Below are 10,396 nucleotides of genomic sequence, written 5' to 3'. Positions count from 1 at the left end.
GTATTCACCAAGAATAAGGGAAAGACACCTACTTGTGAAACCCACACAAACGCCTGTGGAAGCCCACCAGCCAAAGTCACGTAGTTAGTCTTTACTAGAATAACCAGAGAGCATATTTCCAAAGGAAATTAGGTGTAGCTCACACCTAAGGTAAAATTTTACCATTCTGGCCAGGGATGAAAAGAATTCTCTTTTATCCTTGTAAGGCGACACCAAGTGATTGCACAAGTAACACAAGAAAGTTAGAAAAGACAGTGTTGTAACCTACTATATCATGGACTCCCTTGGTTGAATACACCACCAAAGAAAGGACTGATACAGTACCTGAGGGTGGTGTGCCGGCCGGCTATTGCCGGTCAGCACCCCCCCCCCCCGTTTTTCGAAAGGTAGATCTCGAGTACACAACATCTGATCACCCCTATTGGGGAGAACTCCAGATCCCATGCCTGAACCGGCCGGCAGTGGTTGCCGGTCCGCAGCCACCCGGTTTGCACTGCGTTGCCGGCCATCATTCTTAGTGGCCGGCTAACCGGGCAGTGTAGCAGGCCGGCCGGCAGCAGTAAGCAAACCCTGCCGGCTGGCCTCCACACCAGGTAGCGCTCGGCTGCCGGCCCCACTTATAGTGGCCGGCAGATGAGCAAGAGACCGGCCGGCAAAGGTATATAACCATCGCCGACCGACAGCAAGAGAACTGGAGAACACCCCCCCCACCGGCGGCCGGCCTGTAGGCCGGCAGACGGCAAGGACAACACATACGAAGACAACAGAATGAGTGCCGGGCTAAGAGGCTATGAGCCTCTGTGCCCGGCACCCGAAAGAGTGCCGAAAGGAAGGGGAGACACTAAGTCAGGCTTCCTAACCGCTGCTTACTGAATCTACAGACGGCAGCGGTGGAGGGACCAAGAAAGGACCGGGCAGCACTCGAAGAAAGGGTCTCTGCCGGTCGGCACACTCTGCCGGCCGACAGGGGACCACGTCAGTTCCCCATCCTAACCTAGGCTAGGTACGGATGCGGACGACTGACACAAAGGAACGGAAAATAGAAGGAAAGGACAGAGGGTCCTATCCAACCTTGCCTTGGTTAAGGGTCATTCCCAACTAAGACAGCTCATCTCAGCCAGAGAAAAACCCGAGGGGAAGGCCGGCACTACTGGCTGCCTCCCTAAAACCAAGGCAAGGAAGGAATTGCTATTCCAGAAAAGGGAACATATCCCGAATCCGGAACGGCAAGAGGACAAGTCTGAGGGGTCACCGAGCGAAGGGATCACTACTGGAACCCAACAAGGTGGACCAAGGGGGATAAACCCCTTATGCCCGTGTCAGTCAGCAAGGGAGACTCTGCCCCATGCCAGACCAACCCGGACTCAGACTAAACACTGTTGTACTGTCCCCCTCTGAACCAATTCAGTTGGAACGGGAAGGTACAGTACTACTCCAGCATAGATATATTTGAAAATTAATTCAAACAAACCACTAGAGTTAAGCCTAAGGCTTAAACAGAGGGAAAGGGTTTGCCCCTTCCCCGAAGAGAAGGGAGCAAACGGGGAAACAGATAATATTATAATGACCTAAGACAACCTAGCCTAGGCACTAAGAGAATCGATTACCTAATTCACCGAAACTCACACCAATACTATCTTGGAAGGTACTCGAAAAGGGCTTATATGTATAACGTTGCCTAACGCTTAAAGCAATAAAAATCACACTTGGAAGACTAATTATCATGCAGGAAGTACATAGGCCAACAGCTAGCCTACGAAGACTAGTGTTGGCAGCCTAGGCAAAACTTCGCCAGGCACACTACTATCGCATCATAACAGAATTCCTAAATAAGCTAAGTAGCTAATATTTAAGTGCAAAGGGGCTGGGAACGTCGCTCTTGCTAACAAATAAATCCTATTCTAGCGAGCGACAGCATCCATGATGCCTCCAGCAGGCAACAGCTCTTGTATCAAAGATAACTCTTTTAATTACTTTAATTTTAACCAAGAGCCTACATTTATACATAAAAGAAATAGTACTCAACTTATCCGAGGCAGAAGAAGTTGGAGAAAGCATTATCAAACGAGAAAATCCAAGATTTGGTAGAAATACAGGGAAAAACCACCGAGTCGTAGAGCTACGCAAAAAGGAATACAGATGTCGCCGCGAGCGGCGCAGGGCACGCTTTCGAAACGGGGAGGAGATATGCCTTACGAACGGCTCCCCCCTTTCTTATCGTTTTCGTTTTCTTGCCATTTGACCCCTACGAAGTGTTAACTCTATTCGGGGTATAGATTGCTATGAGGCGTGTCAAGAATACGTCCACTGATATTTACGATATCCCTAAGGTCTTTTTTAGGGATACTCGCTCCAGGAGTTAGAATTCTGGGTACCTGAAGGTAAATTCTCTGGGAATATCGCCGTAGTTGTAATATACCCTAGGAAGCTGCCTTTAAGGAACTTCCATCAGGACGACATGGCTTGAGCCCAAAAATATATAACGGATTTTGAGCGAAGCGAAAAATCTATTTTTGGGTGAGATAGCCATGGCGTCCTGATGGAAGGTTCCTTTTTGGTAGCTTCCTTGGGTATAAAACTACTAAGATATTCCCAGAGAATTTAACCACAGGTTATCACAGAATTCTAACTTCTGGAGCGAGTATCCCAAAGGTTTCCCTTTAAGACATCGTATATCAACAGGGGACGCATGTCTAAACGCGCCACATAGCTATCTTCACCCCGAACAGAGTTAATGCTTCGGTGTGTAAGGGTTGAGAATAGCTGGGAGCCGCTCCACAGCCAATCTCACTCGTGGCTACTACTGATACTCGAGACGTAAACAAACGGGCGCCATTGCTCAAATGACGTCACGCCCGTCTTCATCCTGAAGCCAGTTGCTTGCCCAACACCATGATACAGTAGAACAGGGTGGGATCTAAAACTGGACGAAGTAGCAGGGAGGGTCCATCAGGACGCCATGGCTATCTCACCCAAAAATAGATTTTTCGCTTCGCTCAAAATCCGTTTTTTGGGCTCAAGCCATGGCGTCCTGATGGAAGAATACCAGAGAATCAATGTATCGTGGTAGATTTTCCCCTAATAGTAAGTGCCAAGGCATTGACAAAACAGCATAGTAATCTTTAATAAAGGACCATAGGGAAGAAGCATCCTGCCCCCCTTGGCAGTGAAGTTCTCATGGGCCATGCCGACGTCAAAGTGGTATTGAAGGGCTATTCATCCTGATAGAAGAACTTGAAGAACTTGGAGATGAAGCCGAATGTTTGGTATTTGTATAGGAACATTCTGAAAATTAGACCAGTGGTGGTTGGGCACTGTGTATTGAGAGTGATGGTTCATCTCCCGGGTAATAAAAGTAAGTATTCGTGTTGGAACCTTACATAATCAGAGTGAATATAAATTAAGAGTTAGCATCTTAATTTCTTCATAACCATAAGGAAAGGGGGGAATAATAAAACTATGACAGGCATGTATTTCATAGTAAGTAGGAGCTGATTGAGACGCACAGGTAATAAAATAGAAATTTTATTTCACAAATGCAGAAATTAAATAATTTACAGCAATAAGTAAAGTTCATTTACAGTAATTATAATGTACATAGTAATAAAGACTTGCTCTTGAATCTGAAAAGGAATTTCAAGTTTATTAGTAGGCACTCGTTCTCGAGGAACGCAAGTCTTTGATTAAAAAACACGTCATGCTCAGGGCATGCGGCACTTGTGTGACAACTATGACATTTCACCTGGGATAAGAACAGTTATAAAAGCACTAAGTGTTTTCGACATCACTATGAATCGCTCGAGGGTCAACATAGGCACCCGAAGAGTTAGAGTCCCAAGTAACTCACTGTTCTACGCAGAGTTAGGTGCAGGTTTCATAACACTACCTGCGGCTACCACAAAATGTTTGACTTCGTGCACTTGTTTCGCATAATGTTTAAAGAAAACTCGCGAGGACTTCCAACCCGTGAAGCTTTTAAGGCTTTCAAAGTCCATACTCTGAAAGAAATTCAGAGATGATGCCACTTTTCTAGGATCATGACCAGCGGGTGTACTGTTAGGATCCGCTCTGCGAATGAAGTAGGTGATTTTCGCTCTTAATTGTTTCAGTGACAGGTCGCTGCCCGATGTTTCTCATTTGAAGAGTTGGCCTCCACCAAAGTTTGAAGTTCTGCGAAGATAGACCTTGAGGCTCTCTACTGGACATAGAGAGGCATCCTCCTTCAGGGGGCATATTCTCCAAGGGCCCCATCTTTTGGTGGGTAATTCATTTTTGGCGAGAAACGTCGGATCAGGGGAGAGGGTAACTTCACCTGTATCGGTAAACAGGATGTGTCCATCCTCTCTTGATAAAGCCACTATTTCGCTGACTCGAGCTCCTGAAGCGAGAGCAAAGAGAAATATAACTTTCTGAGTCAGATCCTTGAGAGGGCATGAATCATTGTCCAAGTTGGAGGCGAAATGGAGCACCTTGTCTAGTGACCAGGAGATCGGTTTCGGTGGGGGTGCTGGGCGTAGGCGAGCACATGCTTTCGGCAGTTTGTTGAAGATGTCGCTGGACAGATCAATTTGGAAAGCATATAGAATTGGTCTGGTCAAGGCCGATTTGCAGGTTGATATCGTATTGGCTGCTAATCCCTGTCCATGAAGGTGAATAAAGAAGGACATGCAGAAATCAATCGTGATTTCTTTAGGATTTTTTGTCTTGACGAAGGAGACCCATTTCCTCCAGGATGATTCATATTGCCGTCTTGTGGATTCGGTCTTGTATTCCTCTAGGAAGTCCAGACTTTTCTTCGAGATCCCAAACCTCTTCTTTGCGGCTAGGGAGAGAAAATCATGAGATGAAGGTCCTTGATTTTCGATGATGAAGCGAAGACAGTCGACTTCTGTACTTGTTGAGAGAGAACTGGGCCCGGGAGAGGGATCAGCTTGGGCTGCAGCTCCAGGACCAGGGGGTACCAGTTGCTCCGAGGCCACTTGGGAGCCACTAGGGCCGCTGTCCCTTTGAAGGTTCTCAGTTTGGAGAGGACTTTCAACAGAAGGTTGGTGGGGGGGAACAGGTAGATCATGGACCATCTGTTCCAATCCAGTGACATGGCATCCACTGCTTCTGCTTTGGGGTCCTCGTACGGGGCCACATACCGAGGAAGTTGATTGTTGTCGCTCGTTGCAAAGAGATCTATCTGAAGTTCTGGGACTTGGTGAGAGATGAAGGAGAACGATCTTGCGTCTAGAGACCATTCCGACTCTATCGGGTTTGTCCGAGATAGAGCATCCGCTGTCACGTTGCGGAATCCTTGTAGGTGAACTGCAGACAAGTGCCACTTCTTCTTCTCTGCCAGACGGAAGATTGGGAGAAGCACCTGATTTATCTGGGGCGATCTTGAGCCTTGGCGATTGAGACAACGAACTACCACCGAGTTGTCTAGGGTTAGACGGATGTGGATCGAGGGCGGCGGGGATAACTTCTTTAGGGTTAGAAGTACCGCCATGGCCTCCAAGATGTTTATGTGGAACATCTTGAACAGGGGAGACCAGGTGCCTTGAGCCTGTTTTTGGTGGGAGTGACCTCCCCAACCCTCCAGCGAAGCGTCCGTGTGGATGTTGAGTGATGGAGGAGGGTGTTGGAGAGGAATGGACCTTTTCAGGGCCTTTGCTTCTGACCACGGCTTTAGAAGAAGTCGCAGTCTGTTTGGAAGCCGTCTCTTGAGGTCTCTTCGAGCGATGGATGCCGAACGTCTCCAGACTCCCGCGGCATCCTTTAGCTGTGCGCGAAGCACTGGGTTTGTCACTGAGGCGAACTGTAGAGAGCCTAGAACTCGTTCCTGCTGGCGTCTTGAAATGCGTTTGGATTTCAGCAGTCGCTTGACAGACCCTGCTATTTCCTTCCTTTTCTTCTGGGGGATGGAAAGGCGGTGTGACTGAAGGTTCCAGTGGATTCCCAACCACTGGAACTTCTGAGCTGGAGAGAGGCGAGATTTTTTTTTCTCGTTGATCTTGAATCCCAGGTGTTCTAGGTACTGGGTGACTTTGTTGCAAGATTTTACACAATCTTCGGGCGATGGAGCCCAGACTAGCCAGTCGTCGAGGTAGGCCATCACCTGGACGTTTCGTAGGCGGAGCTGTTGTACTATGGCATCCGCCAGCTTTGTGAAGATCCGAGGGGCCACGTTGAGGCCGAAGGGCATGGCCCGGAAGGCGTAGCTCTTCCTTTGGAGTCGAAATCCTAGGTAGGAGGAAGCGTGATGGTTCATTGGAACGTGCCAGTAGGCATCCACCAGGTTTATGGAGACCGTGTAGGAACCTCGAGGTAGAAGGGTCCTTATTTGTTGAAGAGTCAGCATCTTGAACTTGCCGTTCGCTATGAACTTGTTGAGGGGGGATAAGTCCAGAATGACTCTGAGTTTGTCTGAGTCTTTCTTGGGGACACAAAACAGTCTCCCTTGGAACCTGGTGGACTTTACCTTCCTTATCACCTTCTTGTTCAAGAGATCTAGGACATATTCTTCCAGAAGAGGGGTTGATTGTTGGAAGAATTGCTGGAAGATTGGGGGTGGTTGAGTCCAACTCCAGCCTAGACCCTTCTTGACGATGCTGTGTGCCCAGGGATCGAAGGTCCAACGATCCTGGAATTGGCGGAGTCTTCCTCCCACCGGAAGCACTTCATTGCTTCTGGTGTCCCGAGGGCTTGCTGCCTCGGCCGCTAGCTCCCTTTCCTCCTCTGCCTCTGGAGGGACGGCGAGAGGCGTCTTTGCTTGCACCCTTGTATGAGCCTCTACCTTTGGGACGAAAGGTAGTTGACTGTTGCTCGAAAGCAGGGGTGAAGACCGGTGACTGTGACAACACCGGTTGGGGGACCAATTGAAAGGTCTGTTGTGGTTGGGCAACCACTTGGGAGGTAGCGGGTCCCGGAAACTGACGTCTTTGTTGACGTTGCTGGGGTTTCTGTTTTTGGGATTTCCTCTTAGGTTGAGGTCCGTCGTCCTGAGAGGGTTTCCTTTTCCTGGACATGCCCCACTTGTGGAGAAGGTTCCTATTCTCCGTGGCGGCTCTGTCGGTGATTTCCTTCACGAGGTCAGAGGGAAAGAGGTGTTTACCCCAGATGTTGGAGGAAATCAGCCTCCGGGGTTCGTGTTTCACGGTGGCACCTGCAAACACGAATTCACGACAGGCTCTCCGAGCCTTTATGAAGTGGTACAAGTCCTTCATCACGGTCATCAGGTGGGATTTGGAGAGTACCATGTAGTGGTCTGGTACTCTGGTGTCACAGGCCATAATTTCAAGTTGGACTTGATGAGATAAGGATGCTGCGAGCCTCTCCTTCGTATCTTGTTCCCGACGAAGGAGGTGATCGTTGAGCTTAGGGAGGTCTTCATTAAACTGACGTCCGGCGACGTCAGGATCTAGCTTTCCCACGACGAAAGTATGCTGGACATCCTTCCAGTTTCGAGCGTCAGGGGGAGTTACTATGGAGAAGGGTCTGCACTCCTCCAGTGCAGGGCAGGCTTTCCCTTCTTCCGCAGCTTTAAGGCACGCAGCTAAGGCCTTTTCCAGGAATGGAAGAATCGCACTTTCAGGTGCGACATAAGTAGGGTGCTTCTTGCTCAGGGCCGGAAGCTTAGAGCAGGTAAAGCCCCTACTCTTGAATGTGGTGGCTAGCATAGCCTGGGCCTTTGCGAGATCGAACACTATCTCTTCCTTCGGTTCGGTCTCTTCCTTCGAGGCAGGTTCAGAACGGAGACGGACGTAACAGTCCGGGTAGGCCTCAAAGTTTGGGAAGAACTCCACGTCTTCCAAGGGGACCGTGCCGATCTTATCGCTGACAAAGATCCTGCCGGTCGCAATAACCATATGCTCAGCATACCTCCACGGGTTGGCATGTAAGCAAGCGGGGAGATCCTTAACCGAAATCCTCTTCGGTTCTCTGGATCCCATCATGGACCTGATGAACTCCTGGTTCTCCTTCAACCTGTCGTCCATGACAGCTCTAATCAGTCGGATCATTTCTTGAGTGGAAGAAGAGGGATCCGGGGTCGAGGAGGTAGACGGAATAGACACTTCCGTCGGTGTAGGAGTAGGAGGGGGGATGGACGGAGGAGCGACCTCTTGCTCCGACTCGGCGTATTCCACCTTGTCTTCGTCATCTTTGGCTCCTTGAGCCATAAGCGTCTTCTCGGTGTCTTCCGAGACATCCGACATCTGTTCGTCATCTCCGGAATCCAGGCGACACTCATGCATGGACTGAGCCATGACAACATCAGGTTCCACTGTAAGTTGGACAATGGGAATCACGTCTTTGGGTACCACTGAATCAGGGGAGGCCTTAGGGAACAGGAGTGACCTCAATTCTTCTGTGGCCAGGTAAGGGCCGGTGGCATTTTTCTGGAAGCCACGCACCCACTTGCGTAGCTTTTCACGAGAAATGTCTCTGACCTCCGCTGAGGGAGGGTTATGGAAGGCGTCAGCCATGTGAGCCTGGCAGACCGTACAGTTCAGTGGATTCCAAAACTTCAGATCCCCTTTCTTGTCGGCACAAGGGGCGTGAGTCCTGCAAGCCGTATGCCCGTAAAACTGCGGGCGTTTCACAGCGCAGAAGGCGAAGTCACACTTCATCTGCTCCTCCTGTGGAAGAAAGAGAAAATGAGTATGGGGGAGTCATAAGAATGGCTCTTAAACTAAGTTAATATTAATTATTAATTTTAACTTAAAGAAGGGTGTGATGCATAGAGATTGAAATAGTAAAGAGAACATACTCCATGCATCTCGCCCGGCTGGTTACCGTAAGCTTTGTCCTTGGATAATCTGAGAGACCGAAGGCACCGGATAGTATTCCTTAGAGTTCCATAGGGCAATGGAATTCCGTGGAAAAACCAAGGGTAAGATTGGGACCGAGATCATTCGGTCCCAAACTAGGGGCTAGAGGGCCTCCTTTTAAGGTAACTGCTTCCGGCAACCAGCCGTGCAAAGATGCACGCAGCATGCTGGAATTAGAAGAGTGCAAAGAGACAGCATGATCCCTAACAGAACAGTACCAAGGTATTGATCTTAATAGTGGAAACAGTCCATCTGTTTGCGGTATAGGGCTATCAGTATCATATGATAGCTAGAAGAAGGGGGTGCAAGTATTCTTGACGCCTCCGGCGGTTTCCGGCAAGCCGCCGGCATGCCGGAGGTCGGTCCGACAGAGTTTCTGGCATCAAGACAGACAATATGTAAGTCAAGAGTATACCAGGGTGGCGGCCGCCGGTACAACGGCGGCACGCCGGTACAACGGCGGCACGCCGGTACAACGGCGGCACGCCGGCAGGGGAGCGGCGGCTCCGGCAGTCGGAGGATGCCGGTTTGGTGACTGGGACAATGTATAGCGGAACCGGGTTGCCGGCAATAGATGCCGGCACTCCGGCGGTCGACCGGCGAGCGGACGACAAGCTAGGAGGGAGGAGAGCCGCCGGTAGGAGCCGGCGGCAGTCGGCAGTCCCCCGGCACACAGGGGGCTGGCGGCAAGGGTAGGGAGAGTCACCAAGGTAGGAGGCGGGTATCGCCGACAGTGGAGGCGGCAAGAGACCAGCACCCGGATAGGGAGAGAGATAGGGGGGGGGAGGGATGCAGGAAGTTCAGTCATGGACTCCGGACATCCCCCCCCTGAGAGGGTGTACCCATGATAGAGACAGGCTCTATCATCCAGGAGCAGGGGTCACTGAGGACCGGGAGCTAGGTAGCCCAAGGGAGGGCTAGGGGACACCCAAAGAGGGGGAGCCCCCCATATGCAGAACACATCTAGAGACTAACCTCATAGGACACTATGAAGGGTATATGTACCAGAGCGGACTGCACAGGGAAGCTCGGGTAGCCCTACTACTCCACCCTAAGGAGGAGTTGTAGGACAGGGGACAGGTGGGTATAGACTAACCTAAGCATAGGCTAGGCTATACAAGAGATAGGTGGGGAGGGGAGTAGAGAGAAGTCTTCCAAGGGAGGGTTTCTGTACCAGAGCGGCCACTAGGGAAAGGGAGGACACTCCCTAACCTAAGATAAGGCAGATCGGCTGAAACGGTGCATGGGTACAGTTTCAGCAGGGAACAGAGAAACCTTCCTAACCTAACCTAGATCAGGGCTAAAAGTCCTGAACTAGGAAAGGTAGAAGACATATCGCTATCGCAGGATAGTCATAGACTAATCCTAGCCCTAGAGGTAGGGCTAGCCTAACCTCACTCTCGGACGCAACCCTAAGGGGGGTTCATTCCCATAGGGAGGACTGAGAGGCGATAAATACTCCATTAGACACTTGATCCCTTTACTCAGAAAGGGAATCAAGGCTAATTAGAGGGAATGCCAAGGCAGGGGATGAAGAAAGCATATAGGGGTCCTACAAGTAGGTTAGGTTAGAAAGAGAC

Source organism: Palaemon carinicauda, chromosome 6 (assembly GCF_036898095.1).
Source record: "Palaemon carinicauda isolate YSFRI2023 chromosome 6, ASM3689809v2, whole genome shotgun sequence".
Taxonomy (NCBI): Eukaryota; Metazoa; Arthropoda; class Malacostraca; order Decapoda; family Palaemonidae; genus Palaemon; species Palaemon carinicauda.
The sequence above is the reverse complement of the archived record's forward strand: the minus strand, read 5'-3'. Positions refer to the sequence as shown.